The 26,040-nt window shown below is 36.1% G+C and overlaps 1 protein-coding gene across 2 annotated transcripts in view; it reads left to right on the top strand.

Moving 5' to 3' along the window:
* Nucleotides 1-574: 574 nt before the first annotated feature.
* The window catches only part of PLEKHA5 (pleckstrin homology domain containing A5), a 172,855-nt gene continuing 147,389 nt past the window's right edge, over nt 575-26,040 (top strand). For both annotated transcript variants that reach the window (XM_085324065.1, XM_085324064.1), the window contains exon 1: nt 575-629. The gene's annotated coding sequence lies outside the window, so the exon portion shown is untranslated. The remainder of the gene's footprint in view (nt 630-26,040) is intronic.

Here is a 26,040-nt window from a genome sequence, read left to right as displayed (position 1 = left end):
ATATATATATGTGGGCTCCTGACTCTTAAGACTGGTACTTAGCAGTGAAAGAAAAAGGTATACACACTAGGTTTGCATTGAAAATTATTTTCATATAAAGTTGAATAGAGTTGTAAATACTTCAGAAACACTTGTTAGTCACATCAGTGGTGGAATTATGCTAATACCAACTACACCACAAAGCTATTCTGTATCATGCCTGTTAAGATGCTTGTGACTTGCATGTAATACAAACTCAGTAAATTGATTTTGTTTAGATCTCTATATCTATCAAGTAATTTGATGCTGCTGAAGTTTAACTGTTAAATAAGGACACACTTAAAACCTTCTTGTTATTATTTGAGAAAGAGAAATTCAAATTAGGTTTTCATCTYGTTGTTTCTCTTAGATTACAGAGTTTAAGTTGAGAAAGTTTTGTGAGCCAACTTTAAAATATTTATTAAACGACTAAATGTTTTCTATCTGAGGAAAAAGATACACAATGTTTAACTACCTTAGTATTAGGGAGTAGACTGGTATGAATAGCATAATTTCAGAAGTTAATTGGAATGTTTTGTTGCTTGTTTTCCAGACTTACCCACAGGCTGGGAGGAAGCTTATACTTTTGAAGGTGCAAGATACTATGTAAAGTGAGTGTTTATCTGTTACTATAYTATAATTTTAAATTGGTTTGTCTAAATGTTGCTATAGTTTTGAATATATTCCAAACTAAATGTAACTGTTAGTATAAATCTAAAAGGAGTATGCAAGATTTGTTTAATAAATTCTTCATTGCTAAAACAATTTATGGAGTTATGGTGTAAATACTTTTAATTAAAGCTGCGTAAGGATTCAGAGTTGAGTCAAAGGAAATTTCTGTAGTGAGTGTAACCGTCTATCAACAAATGCCAGTGCAAGTCAAAAAATATCTTGAGTTTGTCTGTGTGTTTATATGACGCTTATATATACAGTGTCATGCTCTGAATGCTTGCAGAAAGACTTTTCTTATTAGGAAAAGAGTCCTAATTCAGCCTTGTTCCCTAGTAATTATGCTTTATTTGATTAAAGCCAAATAGAAGGTTTAATGTGTTATTTTGCAGACTTCCTGTATCAGCTTCTAACATCTTTTTCTTTTTTTTTTTTTTTTTTTTTTGGGGGGGGGTTAAATCTAGATTTTTAGTGTATGTTCAGGAGTGTGTCTGCTTTGGTAGGTTCACTGTATTAGTTTTTTAAATTAGATGCGTAGAAATAGAGCTCATATGTAGAAGTTCAAAGATTGTGTTAGTCGGATTATGCAGACTTCTTAGAAGTTGTTCATCTTGAAATGATCAAACCACCCTTATCTGGAAAAAAATAAAGTGGTTCCTAGATGCATTTGTTTAGTTAATATACTGCTTTTGCTTATTTAAGGACCTTTAACAAATTGCAGACTTTTTTTTGATTCATTCAAAAATTTTTCCTTACTACATTGTTTGCTTGTTTTGCTGTCTTTAAGTTAGTAGTGTCACCAGTTTTGAGTGAGGATTGCTGACAGTAATAGAACTTGTAGACTGCATGTAGGTTTTTTTGCATTTTACAAACAGTTTTGGGCAAAAGTTGGCTAATCTGTTTAGGTTGCTTTGTAAGTGTTGTGAGATAGGTATTATATAAGTGTTTGCGTGGTTTATTTTACATGGCACGGCAGGTCTTCCCATACAGATATAATAGCGTTTGATCATAACTGTAAACAAACTTCAAAAAAAATAAACTGAAGGATAATGCTCCAAAAATATAATCAGAATTGGTGCTGTGTTGTCTAGAAAGGGCCTTCTTGTTGATAGACTGTGATTTGTTTCACTGTTGTGTATTGCCTTCTTTTAGCTTATGTTACAGTAGCGTTGTATAACAAACAATGAAAATAACACCTGGCTGAGGACAGGAACGTACTAAGGACTTTGTCTCCAGCTTTCTGGTCATCTTCATGTTAAATAYAGAAGAAGGAAGCTTAAAAATGTATTTGTGTGTATATAATGCATTTAAAAAAAAAATCACGCATGTGTTTTCAGATTGATCTCATTATCACAGAATAAATCTATGAACAATGTGTTGGCTATAGTAATGGGAAAGCAGCAACTTTGGTTTTCACTGAAGAGTAAAAACATGCATGTGGATAGCTATTCTAGAGTGACTGATGTGCTGGAAGCTTATGCACAAATTTTCCGAGTGGTAGCTTGTTTGTGTACTCTTGTCCTTGTAAGATAGTGTGTTCATGGTGTTGTCATAACTGTCAGAATATACATTTAGCTGATAATTTTGCTGATAGTCATCACTAAATAGCTCTGTTTATATTAAATTGTGCTGCATCTCTGAAAACAGGCTGCACAAACAACACTCCTCTGTGATTTGATAGGCGTAGGAGGATAGTAGGGATAGTAACATCGAGTCTGCTGAAAGGTTCACATGGTATGACCAGTTTGGCATCCTTAGTTATGTGTTTGTTGTTCGACAAACATAGCCTCTCAGGCAGAGTTTAAATTTCTTCCCAGTGATAGCTTCTCTTTTTAAAGTTGCCTACTTTAAAGAGTAGTAGAGTCCAAACTACCATGGTGCTCCTGCATGAGTGGGAAACAGGACAGGTTGTTACAACCTTCTCTATACAGGCATCTCCACATGTGGATTTTTACCTGCAACCTGCTCATTTGAATGTTTTGATTCTTTAAAATGAACTAAATACTAATACTTATTTTATTATTTTGACTACAGTGCAGTAAGACTATGTTAAAACTAAAATTGTTGAAAACTTGGTCATGGTCTKGTCTCAATGAAATACGTTGCTTTATGTTCTGGTGTAAGTTACAAATAAAAACCGAGGGAGTGAGTGTTAATGAAACTCTATTGATGGGTTCAGCTTTGCGAAACTTGGCTGTAGAACTTCTGTAATCTTTCCAGTAAGAGAGTTATACAAGAAGGATAGTCAGGTTTCCCGATCACATAAATATTTTTGTTCAACCCACATATTTGAAGTCGTACCCCAGATGTTAGGTGGAATTATTTAACATCTTTGCTTTATGGTAAGATCTTACACTGAACTGTGTTTGAAAATAAAAACCTTTTGAAAATGATTTTTATGGTTCTTTAATAATAGGTCTTTGCTGTTCCAAGTGGGTGTGTCACTGAGTCTATTACTGTGTTTTTTCTGGCTTTGATGTAGTAAACACTGTATAATCAAATTGGGATAGTGTCGAGAAGATAATTGCCATCTAAATCTTAACCTGCCTCGGTCTGGCATTTCAAATAAATGACTTGAGGTACAGACCATACTGAAATGTGATTATTTTTAAAGGACTWCTTATTTTTGTTGGGATGTGTATTTTCAAATAAGTAAATGCCAAATGGTAACCATGTTTTATATGTGTTTTTTTTTTATGACAGCAAGTTTGTTCTGCCTCTAAAAAAGAAATATATTCTAAAGCAAATCAGGTGAAAAGTTACATTGCAGTTGCGTAGCAAAGTTTTTTATTTTTACATAAGGTTATATTAGTAAGTTGATGCTAGCTAGGACTTTGATCTTTTCACTTTTTTTTTTCCCCCAATCTTTTTTCGGATTGGTAGAAGAATTGTGTAAGAATATTTGGTAAGGACAGAGGTTTTTACCCTGCTCTGGAAGACTAAGAGTGTGTGCGTGTATGTGTGTGTGTTTTGGTGGTTGTTGCTGTGTACCTTTTTTTTCCTCTTTCAACTAATATTTTCTCAGTCATTGAATGTTAAGTATAGATTAGTTTGGGTTACTAACCAGTTATTTGGAGTAGAAAATAGTAGAMTGCCTTAATATTTTGCATATGTTTTCATGAGAATTGTCACATACTTAAACTGTTTTGCCCTTGTGGGAGGGCGAAAATCTGTTTTCTATATCCTTAATGTTAGAAGCGGGCATAGATAGCTCTTTGTCATTCCTTAGTGGGAACTCTTATCATTAAACTTTTCTGAACTAATACTTGGTTTGAGTGTAATTTCTGTTAGTTTAAACTTTTATCTTGAATACAGGACTACTTAATATGTAGAGCTGTATGATTGTAGAATTTACACACTCAGATATCTGAGTTCTGAATTATTTCATTGAGCTTTTTTGTCACTTATATCTGGTGTTATGTCAAGTAAAATAAGGTATGGGAAAAGTCAGTTTGAGAAGGATGCTATTACATGCTGCAAATTTAGAGATCTTCCTTTGAACTGCCAGGAGCATTTCTTTCATTGGGCTRTTTGTTTATGCATAGTGTCCTGGATATTCATCATCAGTTCTGAAAAGTTAAAGGCTTTATTCTATCTCCAAAACAGATTTGATCTGGGTAGTGGCATGAGAGGGAAGCCTAAGTTACTTATTTGTAAGTGCATAAGAAAATAGATGTGTGTGATAATCCCCTTATGATACACATTAGTAAAGAAGGTGTGTACGTAGTTACTAGTTTCAGATCTCTTGCGTACTAAGTTTAATGAGAATTTTAGACTTGATATTTCTAGTAATTTGTGATGTCTAATCATTAGGCACCAATGTACTGTTTTTTTGAGTGCTATAGAATTTACAGAAATATGTTTGTATGTATAGGTATACATGTATGTGTACATTTTTTTTAATCTATGTTTAAAAAAATAGAAAGCTTTTGGTTAGAACCACCAGAATATCTAAACTCAGGTATTCACTTSCCTTGCCCTCCTTGCTGCCTGGAATGCTGAACCTATAAGGATTTTTAGGATTTTTGTATTTATTTTTAAACCTGTTTAATATTATTTAGCTTACGTAATTTACAAAAGTTGTTTAAAAGGCATCCAGTGATGCTACTGCAGGAGTTTTGCACCAATATAATTTGGCTTCTATAGAAGCTCATCTTTAGATGAGCTGTTTGGCTGTTAGAAATACACATTTTTTTTTTAACTGCAGTAGTACTGATGTTTTTCAGACAGTAAGCTTGCAAGGTAAATGCCATTAAGAACTTAAGAATTAAGGTGGTCGAAGTTGCATTTTAAGGCTGTGTTTTGAAGCTTAAATTCTCCAGCATTCATCCGAACAGTGTTTGCCCCTTGCTTGCTGAAGCAAGACATTGGCAGACTCAAGTCAAAGCTGAGGTGAGTTCACTGTTGCATTAGGTAGAGGTTTTGCATGCTTTTATAAAGGCTTTTTATCAATATGGATTTGCTTATTGTAGACATGAAACTTCGAAATTTCCAAGCTATGTAATAGAAGTTTATTAGGCAGTTAAATGAGACAATAAGGTCTCATTCAGCCTTGAGTTTCTATTGTTTATTAAAATAAACCTATGCTGATTAGGAATTCAGCTTTTGTTTGATCCTTTGTGTTTGTATACATTTTAAAGATTCTCTCCCTTTCAGCTAAGAAATTGCGATAAAAGAAATCTGAAGTTTTCTCCAGAAAAATCAAAGAACAACTAGACATGCTTACAGACAAGTCCTTTCTAGAGGGGAAAAATTGGATTTGAAAAAATAAGAATAGGTTGCCTTTCTCCAACAAACTGAGTTGYTTTTTGGTTTTCTCTGACATAAATTTATTTTACTAAAATTAAGGAAAGACTGAAGTTCGTTCTTGGCCTTTACTGAGTTCATTCTTTCTTGGTAAGATGTCTTTAGGTCTATAGACAAGCTCACATAATGTTAAAACAGCCTAACCTGCTATCTTTTACCTTTTGAAATGGGCAAAGCTGTTCTGAAAAGAAGAACTTTTTAGGAATGCCACCAAATTTATTATCCTTTTTAACATTTACTTTTTGTCTTGCTGAACATTTCAAGAACAAAAAATGCTTAGTGTGGTGAGTGCCTTGCATGGGCCCTTGCTTGGGAATGCTTGCTTGCTTGCTTAGGGAGTGCTCCAACGCTTCAAAGTGCTGCTGTTAGGAGAAATGTTTTCTTGTCCTGTGTTAGACCTGCTGCTGCAGTTTTCCCTGTAGGAAGGATGGAATTGTGCTTCCTGGGAGCCCTCGGAGAAGCATATGTTCTGAGGCTGGGGTGGAGGGGGGAATGTGAGGAGGCATAAAGAAATTAAGAGTGTKTGTCTGAGAATGGCACTGTGGGGGAGTTGTGGAAGGTGCTGGCTTTTGTAAAGGAGCACAGCGGCGGGAGGAGAAGGAAGAGCAGGTGAACAGGTGTGTCCATTTCCAGAAACTGGGAATGGACATTCCCAGGTTTTAGATACATGAAGGAATAGGGTCAGAGGAGGAGAGGTAAGGCTTGTGTCCAAGAAGCAGCTRATGGAGGGGGATGTGATAGGAAGAGGGTGAAGGGAGAGGATCTGGAGAACCAAAGGAGAAGGTTGTGGAAGTGGCTGCTCTGTAGCTGCAGAAAGAGATGGAGTGGGGGCCAAACCAAGCAGAAAGGATTGATAGCAATAGAAAGCTAGGAAGAGAAATTGGGGGGGGGACAGGACACGACAATGAATTTCCTGGTAGCAGACTTGGTGGAATATCTCCTGGAGGGAAGAGTGGCAAAGATTCATCCTGCAAAAATATGTTTTCAGGCTCGTGTGCAGGTCTGAGAGGGCCTATTACCCYTAACCTATGAACCTGTTTCAAAGTTAGTCTGGCAGGTAGAACACCAATGTGAAAATTAAAAATTATATATATKTATGAAGTCTTTTTTGCAGTGTGACACCTGTGGTGGCTGTTCTGAGCTACTACTTTTCCAAAGTGTTTCTAAATTAGATAATAGCTTGAATGCTTTAGTCTCAGATAGACTTGAAACCATGGGAGAACTTTTTTTTTTTTCCTTAAACTGTTTAAGACACTGATACTTTTGATACCTCTAACCAAACTACCAAATTAGTAAGTTAATTTGAGCAGTTTTTAAGTGGTAACGTTTTTTCCTGACTTTTGTTTTAATTGCTTATTGAGTAGATAATGGCTGAGAAAGCTATTATATATATTTTAAGAAACTATTACCATGAAGTGAATTCTTCTGTGGTCTTTCAGTTTTGGTGTCTACAGCGTGTGAAGGGTGGTTAAAAAAAAAAAATGCTGATCGATCATAATTTTGCGTAGGTGGCTGTTGCAATGCTATATGAATATAGTGAGGCATTGTTCTCCTTCCATCTCCAACCTCCAGGARAAATATGTTTGAATTGATAGGTTCTCAAAGTGTTATTCTGGGGGCTTGTGCCAGTATTTCCTCCTYTTATTCCATCACACTGTTGTTTAGATTCTTTTTCTCTTCCCCATCTTAGTACCCATGTCTTGCTCTACCTTGGATTAAGTGCTACTCCTAAAAATGGCTGAACTGGTAGGCAAAAGTCTCGTGAAATTTTCCAATAGAAAAAAATACTTGGTACAGTTACAATTCAGTAAGACTTTTGCAGGTAAAATTTTACTCAGTGTACATTATGTTTTGCTTTTACTTACAGGTACAGTGTGTTTTTTTTTTTTTCCTGTGATCTGTAAGTGTTTTTATTGTATTGGATCAAAACTACATTTGGTTGCGGTGCTGCGCTAAGCCTGTTTTTCCAGCATATGTTTATGTTATACTGGCTCTTTTGATAATGAATTACACTTTCATTAAACCTGAGATAGACTTTGGCTTGGCAGTTGAGAGTGATCTTCAGTTTGCCTCTGTGTGTGTATCAGAGAGGGTGGACTCCTGTGAAGCTGGAGGCAAACACCAGAAGTAAAGCTCCACAGCTCTGACTGCTGGGATTTCTGCCAGCCAGTATGTATTTTTTTTCTTTCCTGTTTCAGTAAGTAGATACCTAAATCTGAGCGCTTTTCTTTTCTTTCTTCTCCTTTTTTTGCCTTCTTTATCTTGACGGTGAAAGACAGATGTTTCTCTCTGCTCATTTCACACGCTGTTGTGTCTGGTTAAAGGGAAGGTATCCTCTGCTGGTGATGTTGAAAAGAGGTTTAATCAGTAGCCACTTTCAGAAATATAAAAGTTTTTGAATGGGAAGTTGCTCCAACAAAACTGCTTAGGAAAGACTCCCACTTCCCAGTACTGGATAGACCGGAGAATTTTCAAAGGTTTGCTTAAATGTTACTGTGTGAAGTTGATAACTAAACCAGTTTTGCCTTTACTGCAAGAGGAAACCGATAATGAAACAGGTTTAATCTGTTCTTTTTAAACAGCTGGTCTGAGGAAACTGCAAAATAAAAAAAAAGTATTACCTGTAGAGTAAAAAGTAGTGATTTGTTTTTAATAGTACTTACCATAATTGCCATATTTTGAAACACCAAAAGTGCATAAAAAGATRTTTAGTGTTGCATTTTTCTGCGCTGCACCTGTAAAACTGGAGCTGAATCCTCAGTTGAAATCTGTGAAGTGAAAGAAAAAAAAGTTTTCAGATAGCATTTTGAGTGCCTGTATGGCCTGTGATGGCCAATGAGCTTAATGTCAACAATTAACAAAATGCTTGCGTATTTAGGGCACTTCAGAAGCTTCTCCGTAGCTATCTCTGGGGTGACTTAATATAAGATAATTATTTGGAGGGAGAGATATATTGCCAAGCAATCTCTCCTTTAAAATTAGCTTCCTATTTTTTCTCTTCCAGAATCTATTACAAATCACATTTAGTAGAAACAAATACTTAGAGAACTAATTTTGTGCTTTATTAGCTGCAAATGTTTTAGTGTGTCAGTARGTAAGAGGACTCCGTAGTAAACAAAGGTGTTTGAAAGGAAAGTACGAATGAATGTTTTGATTTTTAAAATGCTTTCTTCTACATCTTTCAGGGAAATCATTTCAGTTCATTTCAGTATTTCATGGAAAATCTTTGTATGTTCTTTAATACTCAGAGTTACTGGGACTGTGGAAAATGTATCAACTCTGCAGAAAAGGCAGCTTTTGATGCCTTTATCTGAGTTGTACTCTCAGCCAAATTCTGTAATTTTATATTGTTTTCCTATATTTTTGTTTGTGTTAAATTCTACAGACTAAGCAGCTGCTGACTGATGTCCAATATATATCATTTTTGAGACTGTCTTTTGGGATGTGTAGAAACAGATGACAACATCTTGACAGTTTTTCAATACACTTTATTTATAGGAAGGGCAGAAAGCTCAGTTTGAAATAAATGTTGTAAGCAACAAGAATAAACAAGTAGTACTTTCAGATCCCTGGGGAAAAGTCTTTAATCGATGATTATATGTTGAAAATGATGAGGTAGCCAGCTTGCCTCCTTCCATCAAGAAACTGACTACTGCTTTTATATATATATATATATATATATAAAAAATATGGGGAGAGAGAGAGAGACTGCCTCTGTCACTTTCTAAGGCTACTTTCCTGTGTATCTTTCCATCTACAAAGAGAATCCTGTAGGTATATTTAAAACATCCTGATTGAAACCTTTTGTAAAGATTGATGTAGAAGGCTGAGAAGGACAATTACAAACAAAACTCTGAGCAATTGATATCATAATATTAAATGTTTATTTTAATAGCTAGTTAATTTTGATCAGAATAGGTTTAACTTGCATCTATAATTAGAAATCCATATAATCTTTTCTGATCTTAAATCTCTTTTATGGTAGAATCTTTACCTTTTATGCTTGAATTGGGTGTCAGCTGTGAGGTAGGTATTGATTCTTGTGGGATCAATCACGCTTAATACATCTGAGTGAAGATGTGTAGAATTCTTCTGCGAAAGTAGATCAATTAGTAAACAGAAGTGTGGTGCTACCTTTTTTAAAATTTATTTTTACAGAGTTAAAAGCGCGTTTGACATTTTAGTCTATTTTTTTTGTTGTTGGCTGAATTAAATATCTAACAATATCTTTAATACCATGGCTGTGTGTATCACTAAAGATATTCTTAGATGTTCAGTTCATCCAACAGAAAAAATTACTGGGTTGTGTCAAATGCTCATCCTTGATCAGGTAGGAGATAGCTTTTTGATTTGTTCTGTAATAATTCTGAATAGTTTTGGTGCCTTATGTAATTGTTTATGGAAGTCTTGTGCCATCTGTAGGGAAAATCTGCTGCTATAAAATGTAAAAGTAATGTCTTACATATTAGATATGTATAATGGCTGCAACCATGAGCAAAGCTTGTTCATCGTAAGCTGCATGAGTACATGCTGTAGTGCGAAGGACTGGTACTTTGCTCAGACTTTAATACTGTCCTATCTTTTTTTTCTTGCCAGGGTTTTTTATCGCTGAGGCATTTCCATGTTTTTTTTTTTTTTTTTTTTTTTTTTTYCCCTACTGAAGACTGGTTTGTTAAGGAATGATGAGTGAAGTCTGAGAGATTCTATCTGTTTTAATACAGTCTTTTGAGTTAGTAGCTTGTAGTCAATAGAAAAATAAGGACTTAGGATTTCTTCTTTTCTCTGTATGCAAGTAACTATGCAATGCTGCTGAGCTTTGAAACAAAAATATTTTCCAATACCTGCCAAATGTTCTCTCTCCTTCTTCTGTTCCTCCTTTCTGTCAACTTCAGATAACAATGAACTGACAGTACTACAGATGGCAAGTCTATTTAATAAACTTTGCCTTGAAGTAGTGTAGAGATTCAACTGAAGGAAAACAGTGAGAATCGTTTTAGCACTGTTGGAATAGGTGGACCAATTTTTATTATCAGTCTAAGCCGTGTATTTTTTCTTCTGCAGTTCTTGTCTGTCTGATAATTCAGTTTCTAAATGGACATTACTTCTGGTAACTTGAACTAAAAATCTCTCCCAGGTTAAAACTTTCCCTAGAGTGTTTGCCACAGTTAGTGTTAAAAAAAAAAATCTGCTTCTCATAAGCAGATAAACAATGAAAAACCTGTATCTGCTTAATAATCTAGCTGAGTGCAATACGAAATACAGGGTAAACAGCATAAAATATGAAATCTTGGAATTATTTGAGTGTTACACAGTAGTCTGCATGAAGTGACTTCTGTTTAAATATAAATAAAATGAAAACATATCCTTTTGGCCCTCTCATTGTCAGTAGTGGTTTTAATGATTTACAGGAAGAAAACATTATTGTTTCTTGTGCTTTTTTACCCCACCCTCTACCCCAGATTTCTTGCATGGAATGTGTCCATGCTTCACTTCTAAAATAAAAAAGAAAAAAATTAAAAGATTTCTAGACATCAGGAAAAAGCCCAAACTTTTTGTGAGGTGCTCTTCATTCTTATATTGAGAACACATCCTAAGCATAATGCTAAAGAGATTTTTGTAATTGGCTTCATAATAGAGCTCACTCTATTGTGGCTTTTGTAAAACTTCAGGTGAGAGTGCCAAACCTGTCTAACAAGAAATTCAGGATTTCTTTGGCTTCTGATTTTTCACTTTGTAGTTTAAAACAACAGAAAGTCCTATCAAATTCAGCAATCAGTTCACATGTCAGTGCTTTATCCTTTTCATTATAATCCTTTATTTGCGTGCCTTCTGTATCAAAACATTTTTGAGCTCTAATACGTAAGTTAAGTGAAAAATCTTTCTATTTTTGCAGGTGGGGGAAAAACATGTAAAGTGAGACAGGTAGAAAATTTCTGTTGATGTAAGCAGTAATGTCCTGTTAGTTTGCAGGTGGGGTTTGTTGTGTTTCAGAGCCCTAGAATGATTTCATCTTGGGCTACCTGGGAGATTGCAACTGGTTGAGGAGTTGGAATTATTAATGTTCTGCTTCTTAAATAAGCGGGAGACAGTCTTTTGCAATCCTCATTCATTAACGAAGGCTGTCGTGCCTCCCCCCCGCCCGTTTGGCTTTGAGATGGGATTTGGCAACATTAAAGCGGGCAGAAGAGCACTCAATTTTTAATGAGGGCTTAAGGTGTTGTAATTTTAGTCATGTACTTTAATCAACATTAACTTCCACAATAATATTTCAATTTCAATGATTTTGTTGTTTTATTTGTTTAAAAATAAGCTTATGTGATTGGGAAATAGGATTTTTCAAATAAATTGATAAAGTATGGTAACCTAAGGCTTTTATTGAATTTTTCATTGAGGTAAAGAAAAGAATTTGGAGCTAATTGAGAACCTGCCTCTCTCACTTACAAGGCCTGGTGAAACTATACAGGAGACTGTAGCTGGTAGTGTGAATCTGTAAAGAAAAAAAAACATATTTTTCTTTTGAAGATGCGATAGGCATTTCTAGGAAAATATTGGCTTGAATTTGCTGACTGGCTTTTGTATTCATATCTAATTTCTTTGCAGAAGTAGGCTTATAATGAATGGGGGTGGTCAATGCACTGGGAGGTGATTTAATGGATGAATTTGATAGGTATATCTTAAAACTGCACTTGGAATGGTAGAAAGTGTTTATAAGTGTGGATTTTTTTTTTCCCATTTTTCTTTCCCCCACACCCTTTCCTGTCTGGATTTAATATTGGTAGGACAGCCATACCAGGGAATCAGATGTAATGCAGACAAAGCTGTAATGGGCAGCTGTTAATTTCTTTCAAGCAGGATCAAATTTTCCAAGTCTCTTTTTGTTTGTTTTTCTTAATTTGAGTTGAAATAATTTTGCTTGTTAGTAGTTTAAAAGCCTGTACGCACTTCTAGTTTGAAAAATTAGAGATTTATTTCTAGCAGAAAAAACAAATGCTTCTGATTCTTGTCTTTTTTTTTGTTCTGCTGTTTGACCTTCTTTTTCTATCCTTCCTTATCCTTCTTTTATTTTTTTTATATATGTGCCCTTCTCATTCACCCTATTCTTTTCACCATTATTCTACTTGCTTCTAGCACTCATAGCTTAAGCAGTGTTAGACATGATCTTCCCCAGTTGGACAGCATGCCAGGTTTTCCTAAGGGGAATGTAAATACTGTGAGGTCAATTCAGTATCAAATGCCTGCAGTCTGAAATGAACCCTCCAGGATCTTCTGCTGTTCAGTCAAAATTAGAGCTTGCTTGTGATACARTATTAAATATTGAAAAGTCAAGACTTTCATGTGGCATGCTTTCCAGAYCTTTTATTTTTGTTACTTTAATTAAGCTTACTTTTTTCCCTAGACTGAAAGCTAAAGAGAATGAGCACTAGGGACAGCTCGCTCTAATCATAGTAATTAGYAGATGTGTTTAAAAGCTCTCGATATACTAATGGATTACTTTACTTTTTTGAAGGTTGTAATCCACTGAGACTGATGTGTGCACATGAGAATGTGTGCACATACATTCTCACCTGCAACATATCTAAAACAGGCTGAAGATTTTATTTGAAGTATATTAGTTCAATGCTTAAATATCACCTATCTGCTCTTCCTGGTTCCCCCTTACCTTCTTTCCTTCCTTTCTCCCCAAAAAGCACAGGTGAGGATAGGGGGCTGTAATAAACTTGCTTGTCTAGTAGAGCAAAGTTGAATTGCTTGTTTGTGACTTTGTCCTGTATTTCATACAAACCTGCCTGTTTCAGTCTGGTCATCCTATTGAGGGGGATCTGTGCTGTGTGTTTCCTTTAGATCAGGATTGCTCTTTAACTGACTTTGAATTATTTGAATCTGCGTGCTGCTAAGGACTTCATACAGCACTCGGTGGTTTTACAAGGAGAGAAAGTATAGATTAAGGATTGAACTTAAGCTTTTTGCCGTGTAGTGCTGTCACTAGATTAACCTAGGTTAGGCAGCTGTGTCTTCTGAACTGTTGTCTCTCACAGATCGGTTCCCATTCCTTTTGGCAAAGGAATCCATCCAACTGATGAAACTATATGTACAGAGACTCCTGTCTGCTCTGTGCGTTGTTAATGGGAAAGTGAGGGGTGGGATTGTTCTCTGATACGTTCTGCTGGCTTGGCCGTGACAAGAGTGATTCATTCTCCATTTCAGCTCCAGGTCTCTTCAGATGTCATGGTAATGTTACTGTGGAAACTCGGCATAAAATTATGACTTGTAATGGAGGAATTTTTGCTTTTTTGTGGGAAAGCTGTTTTGTTTTGGAGAGAAGATAAATACTGTTGYGGTCATTAGATAAGTACAAACTGCTTTACCAGGAACATTACAAAAGTAGTGTCGTGTTTTACCAACATACCTGTGGTTTTGTGTGGGAGGCTTTCATGATATTTAGATGAAGAAATATTTGATTATTGAATGCTAAGCTTTGATTTTCTTAGTAGATATGGAGCATTTCTTGGGAACAGTTTTATTAAGATGTAGTTTTGTGCCATTGAACTGTTTTGTTTTGTTTTTCTTTAATGTACTTGAAGAATCTATTTGGAGATAATWTTAAATGCTGTTTCTCCTTAAAAATAAAAAAGACAAACAACTGTACTGTAAGGACAACTCTGAAAATAAAAATTCAGAGGTTAATGGTTGTGAAATGGCAACAGCAGCTCATCTACCAGTTCTGTGCTTTCTCTTAACAAAATTGAGTTATTTTCATTAGCTAAATCAAAAGAATGTTTTTGTTGATCTTTTTGAAGTGATCCAATAGTCATTGCTAATTTTCACTTGATAATGATGAGAATTTCATCTGTGGGATTACAAAGTCTGGTATGTGACTAGCAGTGTAGAACTTGTGAGTTTTGTTTACTTTAATTTTTCACAGTGCTTTACTTTGCAATACCAATTGAATTTTGGGGGCCTAAAAGCCAGAGAATATGGACTGGATGCYGTAAATGTTAATGCATGCATAATTGCACCATATGGATTGATCATGTTTTGGCTCCTGGAACTGCCTGAGTAAATGACATGATACTGTTCAACTTGTTGCTCTGGCACTTTTTTTTTTGTCTAATTCTGTAATGCCAGTATTTATTTTGGGAATTATCCAGTACTCTTGGCTAAGAAGTCTACAGGGGAATGTAGTTTTGTTCTAGAAGATAGAATATTGAGTGTTTTTATTTTTTTTAATGAAGATACTTTTGAAGTATGTAATGAATTGTCTTCTTGAGGTGTGATGACTAAACAAATAGTTGCCTTTGCATTATTTTAACCTCAGAAAAGTGCTGAGGCAATTAATTTTTCATTTTAGCAGGAAATGATGCAGAACTGCTTTCACTTACAGTATGAAAAAATTGTTTGGGTTTACTGTCTGTTGTACAGCTAAATGCCTGTCAAAAGACTGCTTCTTACTGCTGAAGGARAAAGGACACTCTGAGAGGTCCAAATACAGTGCAGCTAGTTTCACAGAATCACAAGTTGGAAGGGAGCTCTGGAGATCGTCTGGTCCAACTCCCCCGTTCGAGCAGGGTCACCTAGAGCACATTGCACAGGATTGTGTCCAGGTGGGCCTTGAAGATCTCCAGAGAAGGAGACTCCACAATCTCTCTGGGCAGCCTGGTGCAGTGSTCYGTCACTCTCACAGTGAAGAAATTCCCCCTCATGGTCAGGCGGAACTTCCTGTGCTTCAGCTTTTGCCCATTGCCTCTAGTTCTTTTGCATGGGACAACTGAAAAGAGTTCAGCCCCATCTCCTTGACWCCCTCCCTTCAGGTACTTGTACACATTGATAAGATCCTGCCTCAGTCTTCTCTTCCCCAGGCTAAAGAGGCCCAGCTCTCGCAGCTGTTCCTCATAGGGCAGATGCTCCAGCCCTCTGATCACCTTTGTAGCCCTATGCTGGACTCTCTCCAGTAGCTCCATGTCTCTCTTGTKCTGGGGAGCCCAGAACTGGACACAGTACTCGAGATGAGGCCTCGCCAGAGYTGAGTGGAGGGGCAGGATCACCTCCCTCAACCTGCTGGCAGCACTCTTCCTAACGCATCTCAGGATACCATTGGCCTTCTTGAGCCAGCAATGTGCCGTAGTGGCCATGGTCAGCTTGTCATCCACCAGCACTCCCAGGTCCTTCTCTGCAGAGCTGCTTTCCAGCAGGTCAGCCCCCAGCTTGTACTGGTGCATGGAGTTATTCCTCTCTAAGTGCAGGACTCTGCACTTGCCCTTGTTAAACCTCATGAGGTTTCTCTCCGCCCAGCTCTYCAGCCTGTCCAGGTCTCTCTGAACGGCAGCCCACCCCTCTACTGTATCAGCCACTCCTCCCAGCTTGGTATCATCAGCAAGGCACTCTGTCCCTTCATCCAGGCCATTGATTAAAAAAAAAAAAAAGGAACAGGATGTGACCCGTTACTGAGCCCTGGGGAACTCCACTAGCCGCAGGCCTCCACCTGGACTCCACGCCACTGATGATGACCCTCTGCGCTCTGCCTTTCAGCCACTTCTCAATCCACCTCACTGTCCTCCCGTCTAACCCACACTTCCTGAGCTCCTCTAGGAGGATGTTATGGGAGACAGTGTCAAAAGCTTTACTGAAGTCAAGGTACGCAACATCCACTGCTCTTCCCTCATCTATGTAGCCAGTCATTCCATCCTAGAAGGCTATCAGGTTGGTTAAGCGTGAGTTTCCTTTGGTGAATCCATGCTCGCTACTCCTCATCACCTTCTTTTCCTYCATATGCCTGGAGATGACATCCGGGATGAGCTATTCCATCACCTTTTCAGGGATGGAGGTGAGGCTGACTGGCCTAKAGTTGCCTGGGTCCTCTTTCTTGCCCTTTTTGAAAACTGGAGTGACATTGGCTTTCTTYCAGTCCTCAGGCACCTCTYCAGTTCTCCACGACCTTTCGAAGATGATGGAGATTGGCCTGGCAACAACATCCACCAGCTCCCTCAGCACTTGTGGGTGCATCCCATCATGACCCATAGATTTGTAGGTGTCAARTTTCCCCTACATCTGAACAATATGTCCCTTAAATGTCGCCTGGGACTAACATTAGATGTTGGAGTATAGCCCTTACAGTATTGTCCCTGTGAAAATTATTGTTAGCTCTTATATCTGAGCATAAGAGGTTCAACTATGCCTGTTTCTGATTTGAATATAATGTATTTTAGTATGTTTTAAGTAGCTTAAGTGCTATTTTTGTTGGTGGTGAAGGTAAATTCTGTGGAGTTTTAAAAAAGATTTACTGCAATATCGAGAAAAGGATGGGGGCAATCAACACATGTACTGCACATGCAGTTACAAGTTGTATGTGTGTGCTTGTCTGTTTTAATAACTTAATCGAAAGTTAGATGRAATGGTTAGTGTCCTTAAAAATAAGTAAAGTTTATGGGGAAWATTCTTTCTTCATATACAGTTTTTGAGAAGAAATGAGTAACATTCCCTTTTAARTGGGAAGGGAGATTACACCGAAAGCAGCTAATTGTTTTAAATCCTGATTGCACTGTAGATTGTAAAATATTTTTCATCTGAACAACTACTAGTGTATCATCATGTAAAAGTTACAGGAAACTATATCACTGTAGAAAAAAAATCAGTGTTCTTTTTTTCCCACAAGCACTAATTACTGTTCTAAACTGAAATATGAACTTTTCTGCAGAGGATCCTTGTAAGGAAAACATAATCAAGAGCTACTAAACTGTCTTTTTTTTTTCTTTCTTTAAGATAAATTGTCCTGTTTCATTGGTTGCATTCCAAATTAGGTACTGACATGGTAAAAGCAAAACAGAAAAAAAAAAAAGAAAAAAGATTGCTTGACCTAATTTCCTATAATGACACATGCTAAGGGCTTGAAAGAAAAAGAAAAGGARGGGAATCCAATTTCATAATGCATTCCTATAAGTTGGGTTTTGACTTTAAGTACCTTTTTTTTTTTAATCCAAAAGCACTGTTCTCATCTCTTCTTTTGAAAGAAGTTTAGCTTTCAGGCTTCTTCAGACCATATTCTGTACTGTACAGAGTTTTTTAAGGAAAATATTTGTTTTGGACTTCGCTGCTGGTATTGCCTTATGAGCTATTTTTGTATATGTTCAGGGTGCACGTGCTCTCTCTCGCGTGTGCTTGCATGCTTGCTCGTGCGTGCGCTCTCCCTCTCTCTCTCATTCCAGTTGTTCTTCCAGTTGTCATAGAAGTGATACTAACCATTATTAGTCTGCAAACTATACTTTAATTAAAGATGTAATATAGCAAAGTATATAAATACTGTCTGTGAATCTTTGAAGCTGCAATTTTATTTTCAATAATTGACTCTGATCATCTTCCAGAGTTACTGCTTTATGTTCTTGTGATGCACTTGTTGGTGTAGTAACGGCTTGGGGGAAAAAAAGGTACTTGGAGAGCTGATGAGSTGAAAGTCCCAGAAAGATTGTGGTATCTGGATATTAGCTGATGCATATCAGCAACTCTAAGCAATCTATTGAGTGATATTACTGTTTGTGAATCGTGTCAATAAATAAGCAAGGAGTTGAATGAGGGGGGAGAGAGAGAGAGTGCATCCTTCCGAAAGGATGCATTTCTTCAGAATAAGTACTTTTCATGAAAAAGAAGATCTACAAAGAYGATTGCTTTGTACTTCTGCAAATACTCTGAAATAGGATTGGCTTATAGTCCTGGCAGCTGAGGAGAGAATGATTAATACTCTATATGAAGTTGAGACAAGGATTTACATACGATTACTGGTTTCTTGGGTTTAAAGGAAAAAGATGTCCTCAAGATACGAGCTATCTGGACAGTAGATGGAAATGAATAATATGAATTCTTCAAAAGTTTGTGCATYTTTATTACTGGTTTTGAGGCAGGCAATGTTAAATATTTTACATTCTTCGGCTCTCCCTTTGAATAATTTTTTCTAATTTGATTGTCTATTTGTAGGAGATATTTATAATACAAAAACAGATTAAAGATTATTGGGTGAAACGATACAAGATTAAGGCCCATTAAAATATTTTCATGCTTACCTTTTGTAAGTAGCTCACTGTTTTTAAACAAGAAATTATGATGAGGTTTGTAATGACATTCTGTAGAGGCTTTATTTTAGTGAAGGATTTTTTTTCTTCTATATCTGGTGTTTACTTCTCCCTCCATTTTTCTCCTGAAATTAAAGAACAAATGCACATCWGTGTAGCGCTGAAGAATTTTAGTTGTTTTTATTTTCATCTTTAGGTAGCATTTGGAAAATTGAAATAAGTTTCTTTGCAAATTTTGCTACTGCTTGCTACCTTAATTTTTTTAAGATTAGATCTGCTTCTTATTTAAGGTAGGAAGAAGATTGCCTTTGTAGTGCATAGTGTACCGTGTTGAATACTGAATTCAGCAGTATAAGGAGGGAGTATAAGCTCCATGTTCATTCAAACTGTTTTTCAAAGATTTCCATACAAATCCTAATTGTTGTTAATAGTAGCACAGATTTTGTGAAATAGGCATTCAAGCAAGCTAGACTATCAGTCTTGCTTTGCAGAAGCTGGTAAGTAATAGCAGTTTTTTTTGTTGAATTATGTGATTTGGATATGTGTACTGGCRATCTGCAGACGATAGATGCTGTTTTATCTCTTCATCTGAGGGGCCAGATCCTACAATTTTAGAGATGTCTTTCCTCAAAGCTGCTTAAGTTTTGGGGTTTTTGTTTTTTCCCCTTTCTCTGAGCCAATATCTTAATTGAGTCTTTTTATTTCCCTTTTGTTAAAGTAAACTTAGGGCAAATGTCTGTTCATAGAWTTAATATTATTAAAGCTTCAGCAAGGAAGCTCTGTATGTATTTAAAAAAATGTGCATRCAGCTGTATCAGTTTGTTGTCTTTAACTGTTAGTCTTTCCAGAAAGAATTAATTTACCAAGAGACAGTCAATGCTCCCACTGTAATGGTAGGGAAGAGGAAATAGAGGATCTATACATGTCCACCTTTTTGTTGCTCTCTAGTATGTGACCAATGCTGTCCAAGCATATCCAATGATAGTTTGTTTATTGTAGAGACTGGAGGGTCCTTTCCACCTATTACCACTTGCCACAACCTCCTGGCAGTGCTAGAAGATTTCTAAGCCTTTCAGGAAAGTGTTTTAGAACATTTCAATTGGAATATAAAACGGAGATATTTCTTTTTGATTCTTARGGCTTTTCTGTCATTATGCTTTTGATTGACCTTTTCATACAAGGATTTCCAGCWCTATTTTTAAGAAGTTCTCTTATTTGAAAGGCAGCAATACTTTCTAAAAACTTAATTGACCTCTTTATGGTATTAGACTTATGAAGTGACAGAATTGTTGCCCTCAGGATACCAGAAAATACAATCTTTTATTGATATTCAAAGAATGTCTTATCAGTATCATTTAAGAAAAAATGGAAGTTGTGGCCTTGATCCACAGTATAGAGAGAACGGACTTCTTAAAATGAGACTCCAGTTGAAAAAGCGATGCAACTGTAAAGGCTTAACATTTGAAATAGTGTCGTTCCAGTTAAGCATGATTTGAAATAAGAGTATAGTTTAATGGTGAAATAGTACCGAATCAATGGGGAAAGGATATAGTAGAACTAGAAAAGATCCTGGAAAATTTAACAAGGCTGATCAAAGATATGAAAACTGTTTAAAAGAAGAATGCCTAAAATGCTACATTGAGGACTGAGGTGGAGGGTGTGATAGGTCTATAAGATTACAAATGGTAGAAACGAAGCAAGTAGGCAACAGTCGTTTGCTCTGTATCTCAGTACAAGTACTAGCAGTAGGAGTTCCAGAACAAGAAGAGTTGGCACTAGTTACAATATATGGTTAAGGAAACTGTGAAATCATGTAGACAGTGCAGCTCGGTGTGTTGTGGATTGTAAGTTTGCATTTGTGGAAGAATACTATGCGGTCACCTCTTTCATTTAATACCCCATCTCTGAGGCTTATGATTTCCTAAGCTAATCTTCGTGGAGGCTTGGCAGGGATGGGTTCAGGCTGGTGTCACTGTGCGTCTTTCCTGTCCTTACAGTCTCTCCAGGATGCCTGCTACTACTCACTGCTGAAAACCTGGCACTGGCTTGTAAGGACTTTTAAGTGACCTAGTTCAGTTGCTCTTGAGTACTTAAGAAAACACTAATTGTTAAAGAATATTCATTTAATATTAGTAAATCAGAGGAATGTTGTGTTTATTACCCATGTAGGTGTGAATGGTTGTGCAGACTCTTAGCAATGGTCTCAGAGTATCTGTAACTAATATCACTAAAGCTTTGATAGACATCCCATGTGTGCAAAATGTTGCTGTACGGTAAGATATAATACTCTCCTTGTAGTAATGTATTGGTGTTTATTTGTATTGAAAATAAACTGTGTAAACATGAAAATATTACTAATCTACTTAAGCATTACTGTACACAGAGATGTTAAAAGAGGAACATGGAATTTACAGGATCTTCAGATACTGCCTGCTGGTTGACTGTCCATTTGAATTCGTGTAACTTGGTTACATCAGCTTTCTACCAACAGGTTTTGTAGAAGTGAGATGTTACCTGGCAAGGAGACTCTAAGGCTGAATTGTTTTTCAGATTGTAAATGGAATTGAAATATTTAACTTGTACCCAGTTTCAGAAACCTTAGATCTTTTTGGAGATAGAGATGAATTTAGGGTGCTATAGGCTGGAGGAAGGTACAGTGAGGTATATTCAAGCCTAAAGGATGGACTGATTATTTCTTTAGAAAAATAAAAATTTATATTCACTTCTCTCCTCCGTTGCTTCCCAAAAGACATGACTGTTGTGTCCAAGCATGTGCACATTTGAAAAGTGATTCTCTTCAACTACGAATCATGGTACTTGGATTAGGGAACAGCAATCCTTTCATATTATTTTCTCAAGAAGCAAATTCTTTGGAAATATAACAAGTGGTATATAAATGTAATAGGGCTTTAATCATCATTCATACAACTTATTTCTCCAAAATTACAGATTTGATTTTATTTTAATTARAGAAATTATAGGAATTACATGGAACAGGAAGCCTAAATGGAGTTTTTTCATACAATCTCGATATTGGTCAACTCTGAAAATAATTTTGTTTACCTGCATACAGTCCATTGCAATGCAAAATTATTGACATCTGCTAAGTGATTAATTTTCATAAATCCAAAAGACAATGACTTTCCTGACTATTACTAAAACTACATTGCTATAGTTTGTATACACAAGATTCCAAAAGGCTTTGCAATAGCTCTCTATTAGAGGGGCCTAAGTATGCAGGGTTTGGTTATTTGGAATCAGTATTATCTTTCATTATTAAAGAAAAGAAAAAGCATGTGTTGTTCATTTTCAGTTACTTTGAAGAGTGGGAATATAGATTTCCTGGATGACACAAATGTGGTTTTTGCTGTTAGACTAGTATTTGTTGGAACAGACATGTGAACTGTCTCAATGGATAGGAACCAATTCCTGATTCCAGATTTGCTGAATATACCTCAGAAATATCTTAAAATAGCTTTCAGTGCTATAAAGAGAACTTAGATAGTAAAAGCTGTTTAATGTAACACTATTTGCATTCCTGGAGTAGAATTTATTTGCATTTAATTATTTCTCATTTGYGTTGGGAGGAACAAGTTTAGGAATCAGTGTATAATAATATTAGAAACCCAAGTTCTTATTTTGTCTAGTAAGCTAGGTATATAAGAGAACTGAGTAAGAATAATATTGGAAATTGGTAATTCATAAATCAGATATGTTCACTTAAGCTATTCATTACCAAGAATTAGATTGTGTAGTGTTTCGCCAACATTGTCTAAATTGAATAACAAGAATGCAATGAAATTTTTAAAGGCATTTGATCACCTTTTTGCATAATTTATCCTTTTCTGAAGAGAAAAATAAGAAAATAATGAACTCGGGAATAGCTGTGTGAATTTGCGACGTTGTTGATGAGGATTTGCCATGCTTGCCCAATTTTCAGGCTCTTTTATTTAGAGTGTTTTCTGACTACTACTTTATCTCAAAAGATGTCAGTTTAAGTTCTGAAAAACAATAGAAGAATTGTTTGGCAGAGAAGTCAGCAACTAGTGTCTTGGCACTGTCTTCATTTTTCTAAGCCAGGTTGCTGAGAGCAAAAACATAAGCCAAAAGTAAGTCTAAATAGAAAATGGTTTCACTTTAGAGAGAATACATCTTTTTATGGAGTTAGTTCAGAATTCTTCTGTCTAAACCAAGAGCACTTGAAAAATATTTATATATGAGAATAGACTCTGTTTTCTTCGCAGGCTAATTAGCTCTTGTAATTACCTATATTTGCATTTTAAGCCCTATGATGGCACTTCCACAATAAAAAAAAAAAACAAAAAAAAACATGAATTATTGGGGTGCAACTACATTTGTTTCTCATTTTCATTCCCTGCAAGAAATGATAATAGCTAATCCATGTGTAACTTTTTGTAACAGACAAAGGAACTGGAGTACAGGAAATAACACGAAGAAATATCTTAAAAGTTGTCAAAGGCTTCCACAATTGCAGTTGCTTCGCTATTGTTGTATGCGTAGTCTTTGCGCTTGAATCAGTGGTGAATTCAGGCAGCTTTTTAGGTGCTGATGATATGTGTAAAGAAAGCAAAAACCAAATGAATCCTGTTACAGAATTCTCTGATTATGCACAGAATTTTTAGCAGGAATTACTGTTTATTAATTATAACCGTTACTGTGAGAATGAGAGGGCTATGCAAAACAACTATTACATACTTGGTTCATTTTTTTTTCTCATAAGAATAACTGGTTATATAGATGCTTCACTTAATTTCATGACTTTGGACTTTGTACATCTACATCCATCCTGTAAAATTCCTTGACCAAAGTTAATGATGCACTCCAGAGAGAGAATTTTTTTTTTTTTTTTTTTTGGTGTACCTGTTTTGGAACAGTTCCCTAGTATAGATACATAGCTTCAGTTGATCTGAAAATGTCTGGAAACAATCAGTCCCCCAGAGTCCGTCCGTYCTTTCTAGTCATGTAGTTCCTTCCTCTCTCTCAGGATATCTCTGCTGATTGTGCAGTCATAGGGCAAGTTAAACTGAAAATTTGTCGGTTTTAGAAATAGTTTTCAGTCAGATCTGTGAATTGGCTGGACATGACTTCTTTCAAGTAGTGCTTTTGCAAACAGCAGTTCTTCAGCCAGTATAAGCTGTTCAGAGAGAAGTCTTTTGTTGGTATAGCTCCATCTATCTTAAGAGAGTTTGTTAATGTTGAAAAATTCCTCTGTAAATAAAATGCTGCTTGGTACTGCTATATGGGGAAAAATTCACTATGTAGATTTGGTCATAGTTTTTATGCAGTATTTTTATTTGTGTGCTTAAGGTAATGCCAAGTCATTATTTCTCTGTAACTCACCCTTGTTTTTATTTATACTTAATTCTACTTTTATTAGCTAAATCAATAAGTAGGTGCCATTTCTAGTATAGAGTCCGTCATGAAATAAAAGAATTCTGTCCAGTTTAACTGAAAGGAGTGGTTTCTTAATCATTACTGAAGTATATTTGGAAGCAGTTCCAGTGTAGAAAATATTCTTTAAAGTGTGTTTTTATGGCTGTCTCCAAAATCAGCAGAAACTTTAGCCTCCACCAAAATTGAGAATACTATTTATTGCATTAAGCAGCTTTCAGTATTTGTTCACAGAAATTTGAAACAGAATGCTGTAGTATACAACTGAAACTGTAGCTGAATCTGATTAAAATGTAACTATATTAAAAGGAATTTGATAGAATAGTAGAGTTAACTCCTTTTAGTCTAGGACTGTGTATTGAGAGATCTTTAACGGTAATAGAAATGAGTTTAAAATCTTGTCCTTGTGCTTCAATTACTCTTGCAGTTGCAAGTCTATCACTTAAAATTTTTGAGTGGCTTCAGTGAAGAGGAAAAAAGTGTTGCTGCCTCCTTTTTTTTTTTTCTTTTTTGAATATTGTGTGCGTGTACCCTCATATACCTGTGTAACAAGGCATGATGTATATGTTTTTCTACTGTTTTTTTACATTAAAACTTCAAGTCCTCTTTTGGACTTGTACCTGACAGCTAGAGGACGACAGGCATCAGCATAAAGTAAATGCTGAGCCAGCTGAAATGGAACAGACTGACTGCTCTCCAAATCAACAATTTTTTTTAACAACAATTTCTAATACATGGCATTAAGAGAAAGGTAGAGGTGTATTTAAATAAAATGATACATGTGTTTGAGATCTCTAAAAGTTCCAGCAAACCCAGAAAAGAATTGACTTAATKTTGTTGTTATTTCTGTGGTTAAAATAGGCAATGAAGGTAGAAAGAAAAGGGGAAAAGACACCGCATACACAATAAGGACAAAGGGAATGTTTACTTTTTGCTACAGATTGCTTAAAGAATTTGAATCCTTGGTATTTTTGTGCCTATTAATAAAATTCATTTTTTAAAAAACAAAACTTTGCTTCAGGATTGAGAGTCACTTATCACATTGATAAGTTAGTGATCTCTTCCTTTGTTTTATCTGACTTGTATGTAAATGCTGGTGGTTCTGCACACGTGACTTGATGTCTGTATTGATTTTTGAGAAGAACATGTGTTGTATTTGCTCTACCTGTTTTTSTAGCATAAAGTTAAGTCCCTATATGCCTGGAAAGGGTGTCTGATTGAATATTAGGAGTTATTTTGTCAGTTTTAGCAAGATGACCTAAGGAAAYGATTCTGCTTTGGAAAATACTGTCAAAAGCAAGCTTGCAGTGCAGAAGTTCAATTACATGAAATAGGTAGCTGCTGCTGCCTTCAGTGATGTCTGACGTAGCACCACCATTTTATTAGAAATGTTAGGAGCTTTTGCCGGCTCTTGGTGATAGGATGATGTAAGTGTACTTGGGAAGTAAAGAGTACAATCTATCGTTTATCTCTCCCCTGCCCAAGGAGATTGTGGAATCTCTATCCTTGGAGATTTTCAAAAATCTGGCTGCACAAGGCTTTAAGTAACTTGAAATTGGTTGAAGTTAGCCCTGCTTTGCACCAGGGCATTGCACTAGGTGACCTGCAGAGGTCCTTCCCATCYTAAGTCATTCTCTGACACTGTGAATGAAAGAGTGGCTCTTCCATAAGAAAGAAATCTCTATGCTTTCCATGTTGTGACATGGTGGCATATCCTGATAAGGAAAGAAGAACGAGCCAGCATTGCATCCTGTCAGTTTGCAGAAAAAACTGTAGAGTATTTGTATTTGGTAGTATTGCAACAGTACCGTAGATAGGTGCCAAAAATGGTTACAATAACAATAAAATTGTTTTTTAGGCAGCCTCTTGCCCACAGAAATGGAGACTGCAAAAAGCAGTTATTTGAGAAAATGTCCACATAGTATTGGAGGAGCTCAGTGGAGTCTTCTTGTCCTTACCAGATTTTGGCTGAAGCACTGAAGACAGTATTCTAAAACCAGAATTCTAAAATCTCTCAGAATCAAGACTGTCTCTTGCTATGAAATGAAATATGCTTGGATATCTTGGAGACATGCAC

Source organism: Rhea americana, unplaced genomic scaffold (genome assembly GCF_003343005.1).
Source record: "Rhea americana isolate MKP2758 unplaced genomic scaffold, rheAme1 scaffold_9, whole genome shotgun sequence".
NCBI lineage: Eukaryota > Metazoa > Chordata > Aves > Rheiformes > Rheidae > Rhea > Rhea americana.
The sequence above is the reverse complement of the archived record's forward strand: the minus strand, read 5'-3'. Positions and strand labels throughout refer to the sequence as shown.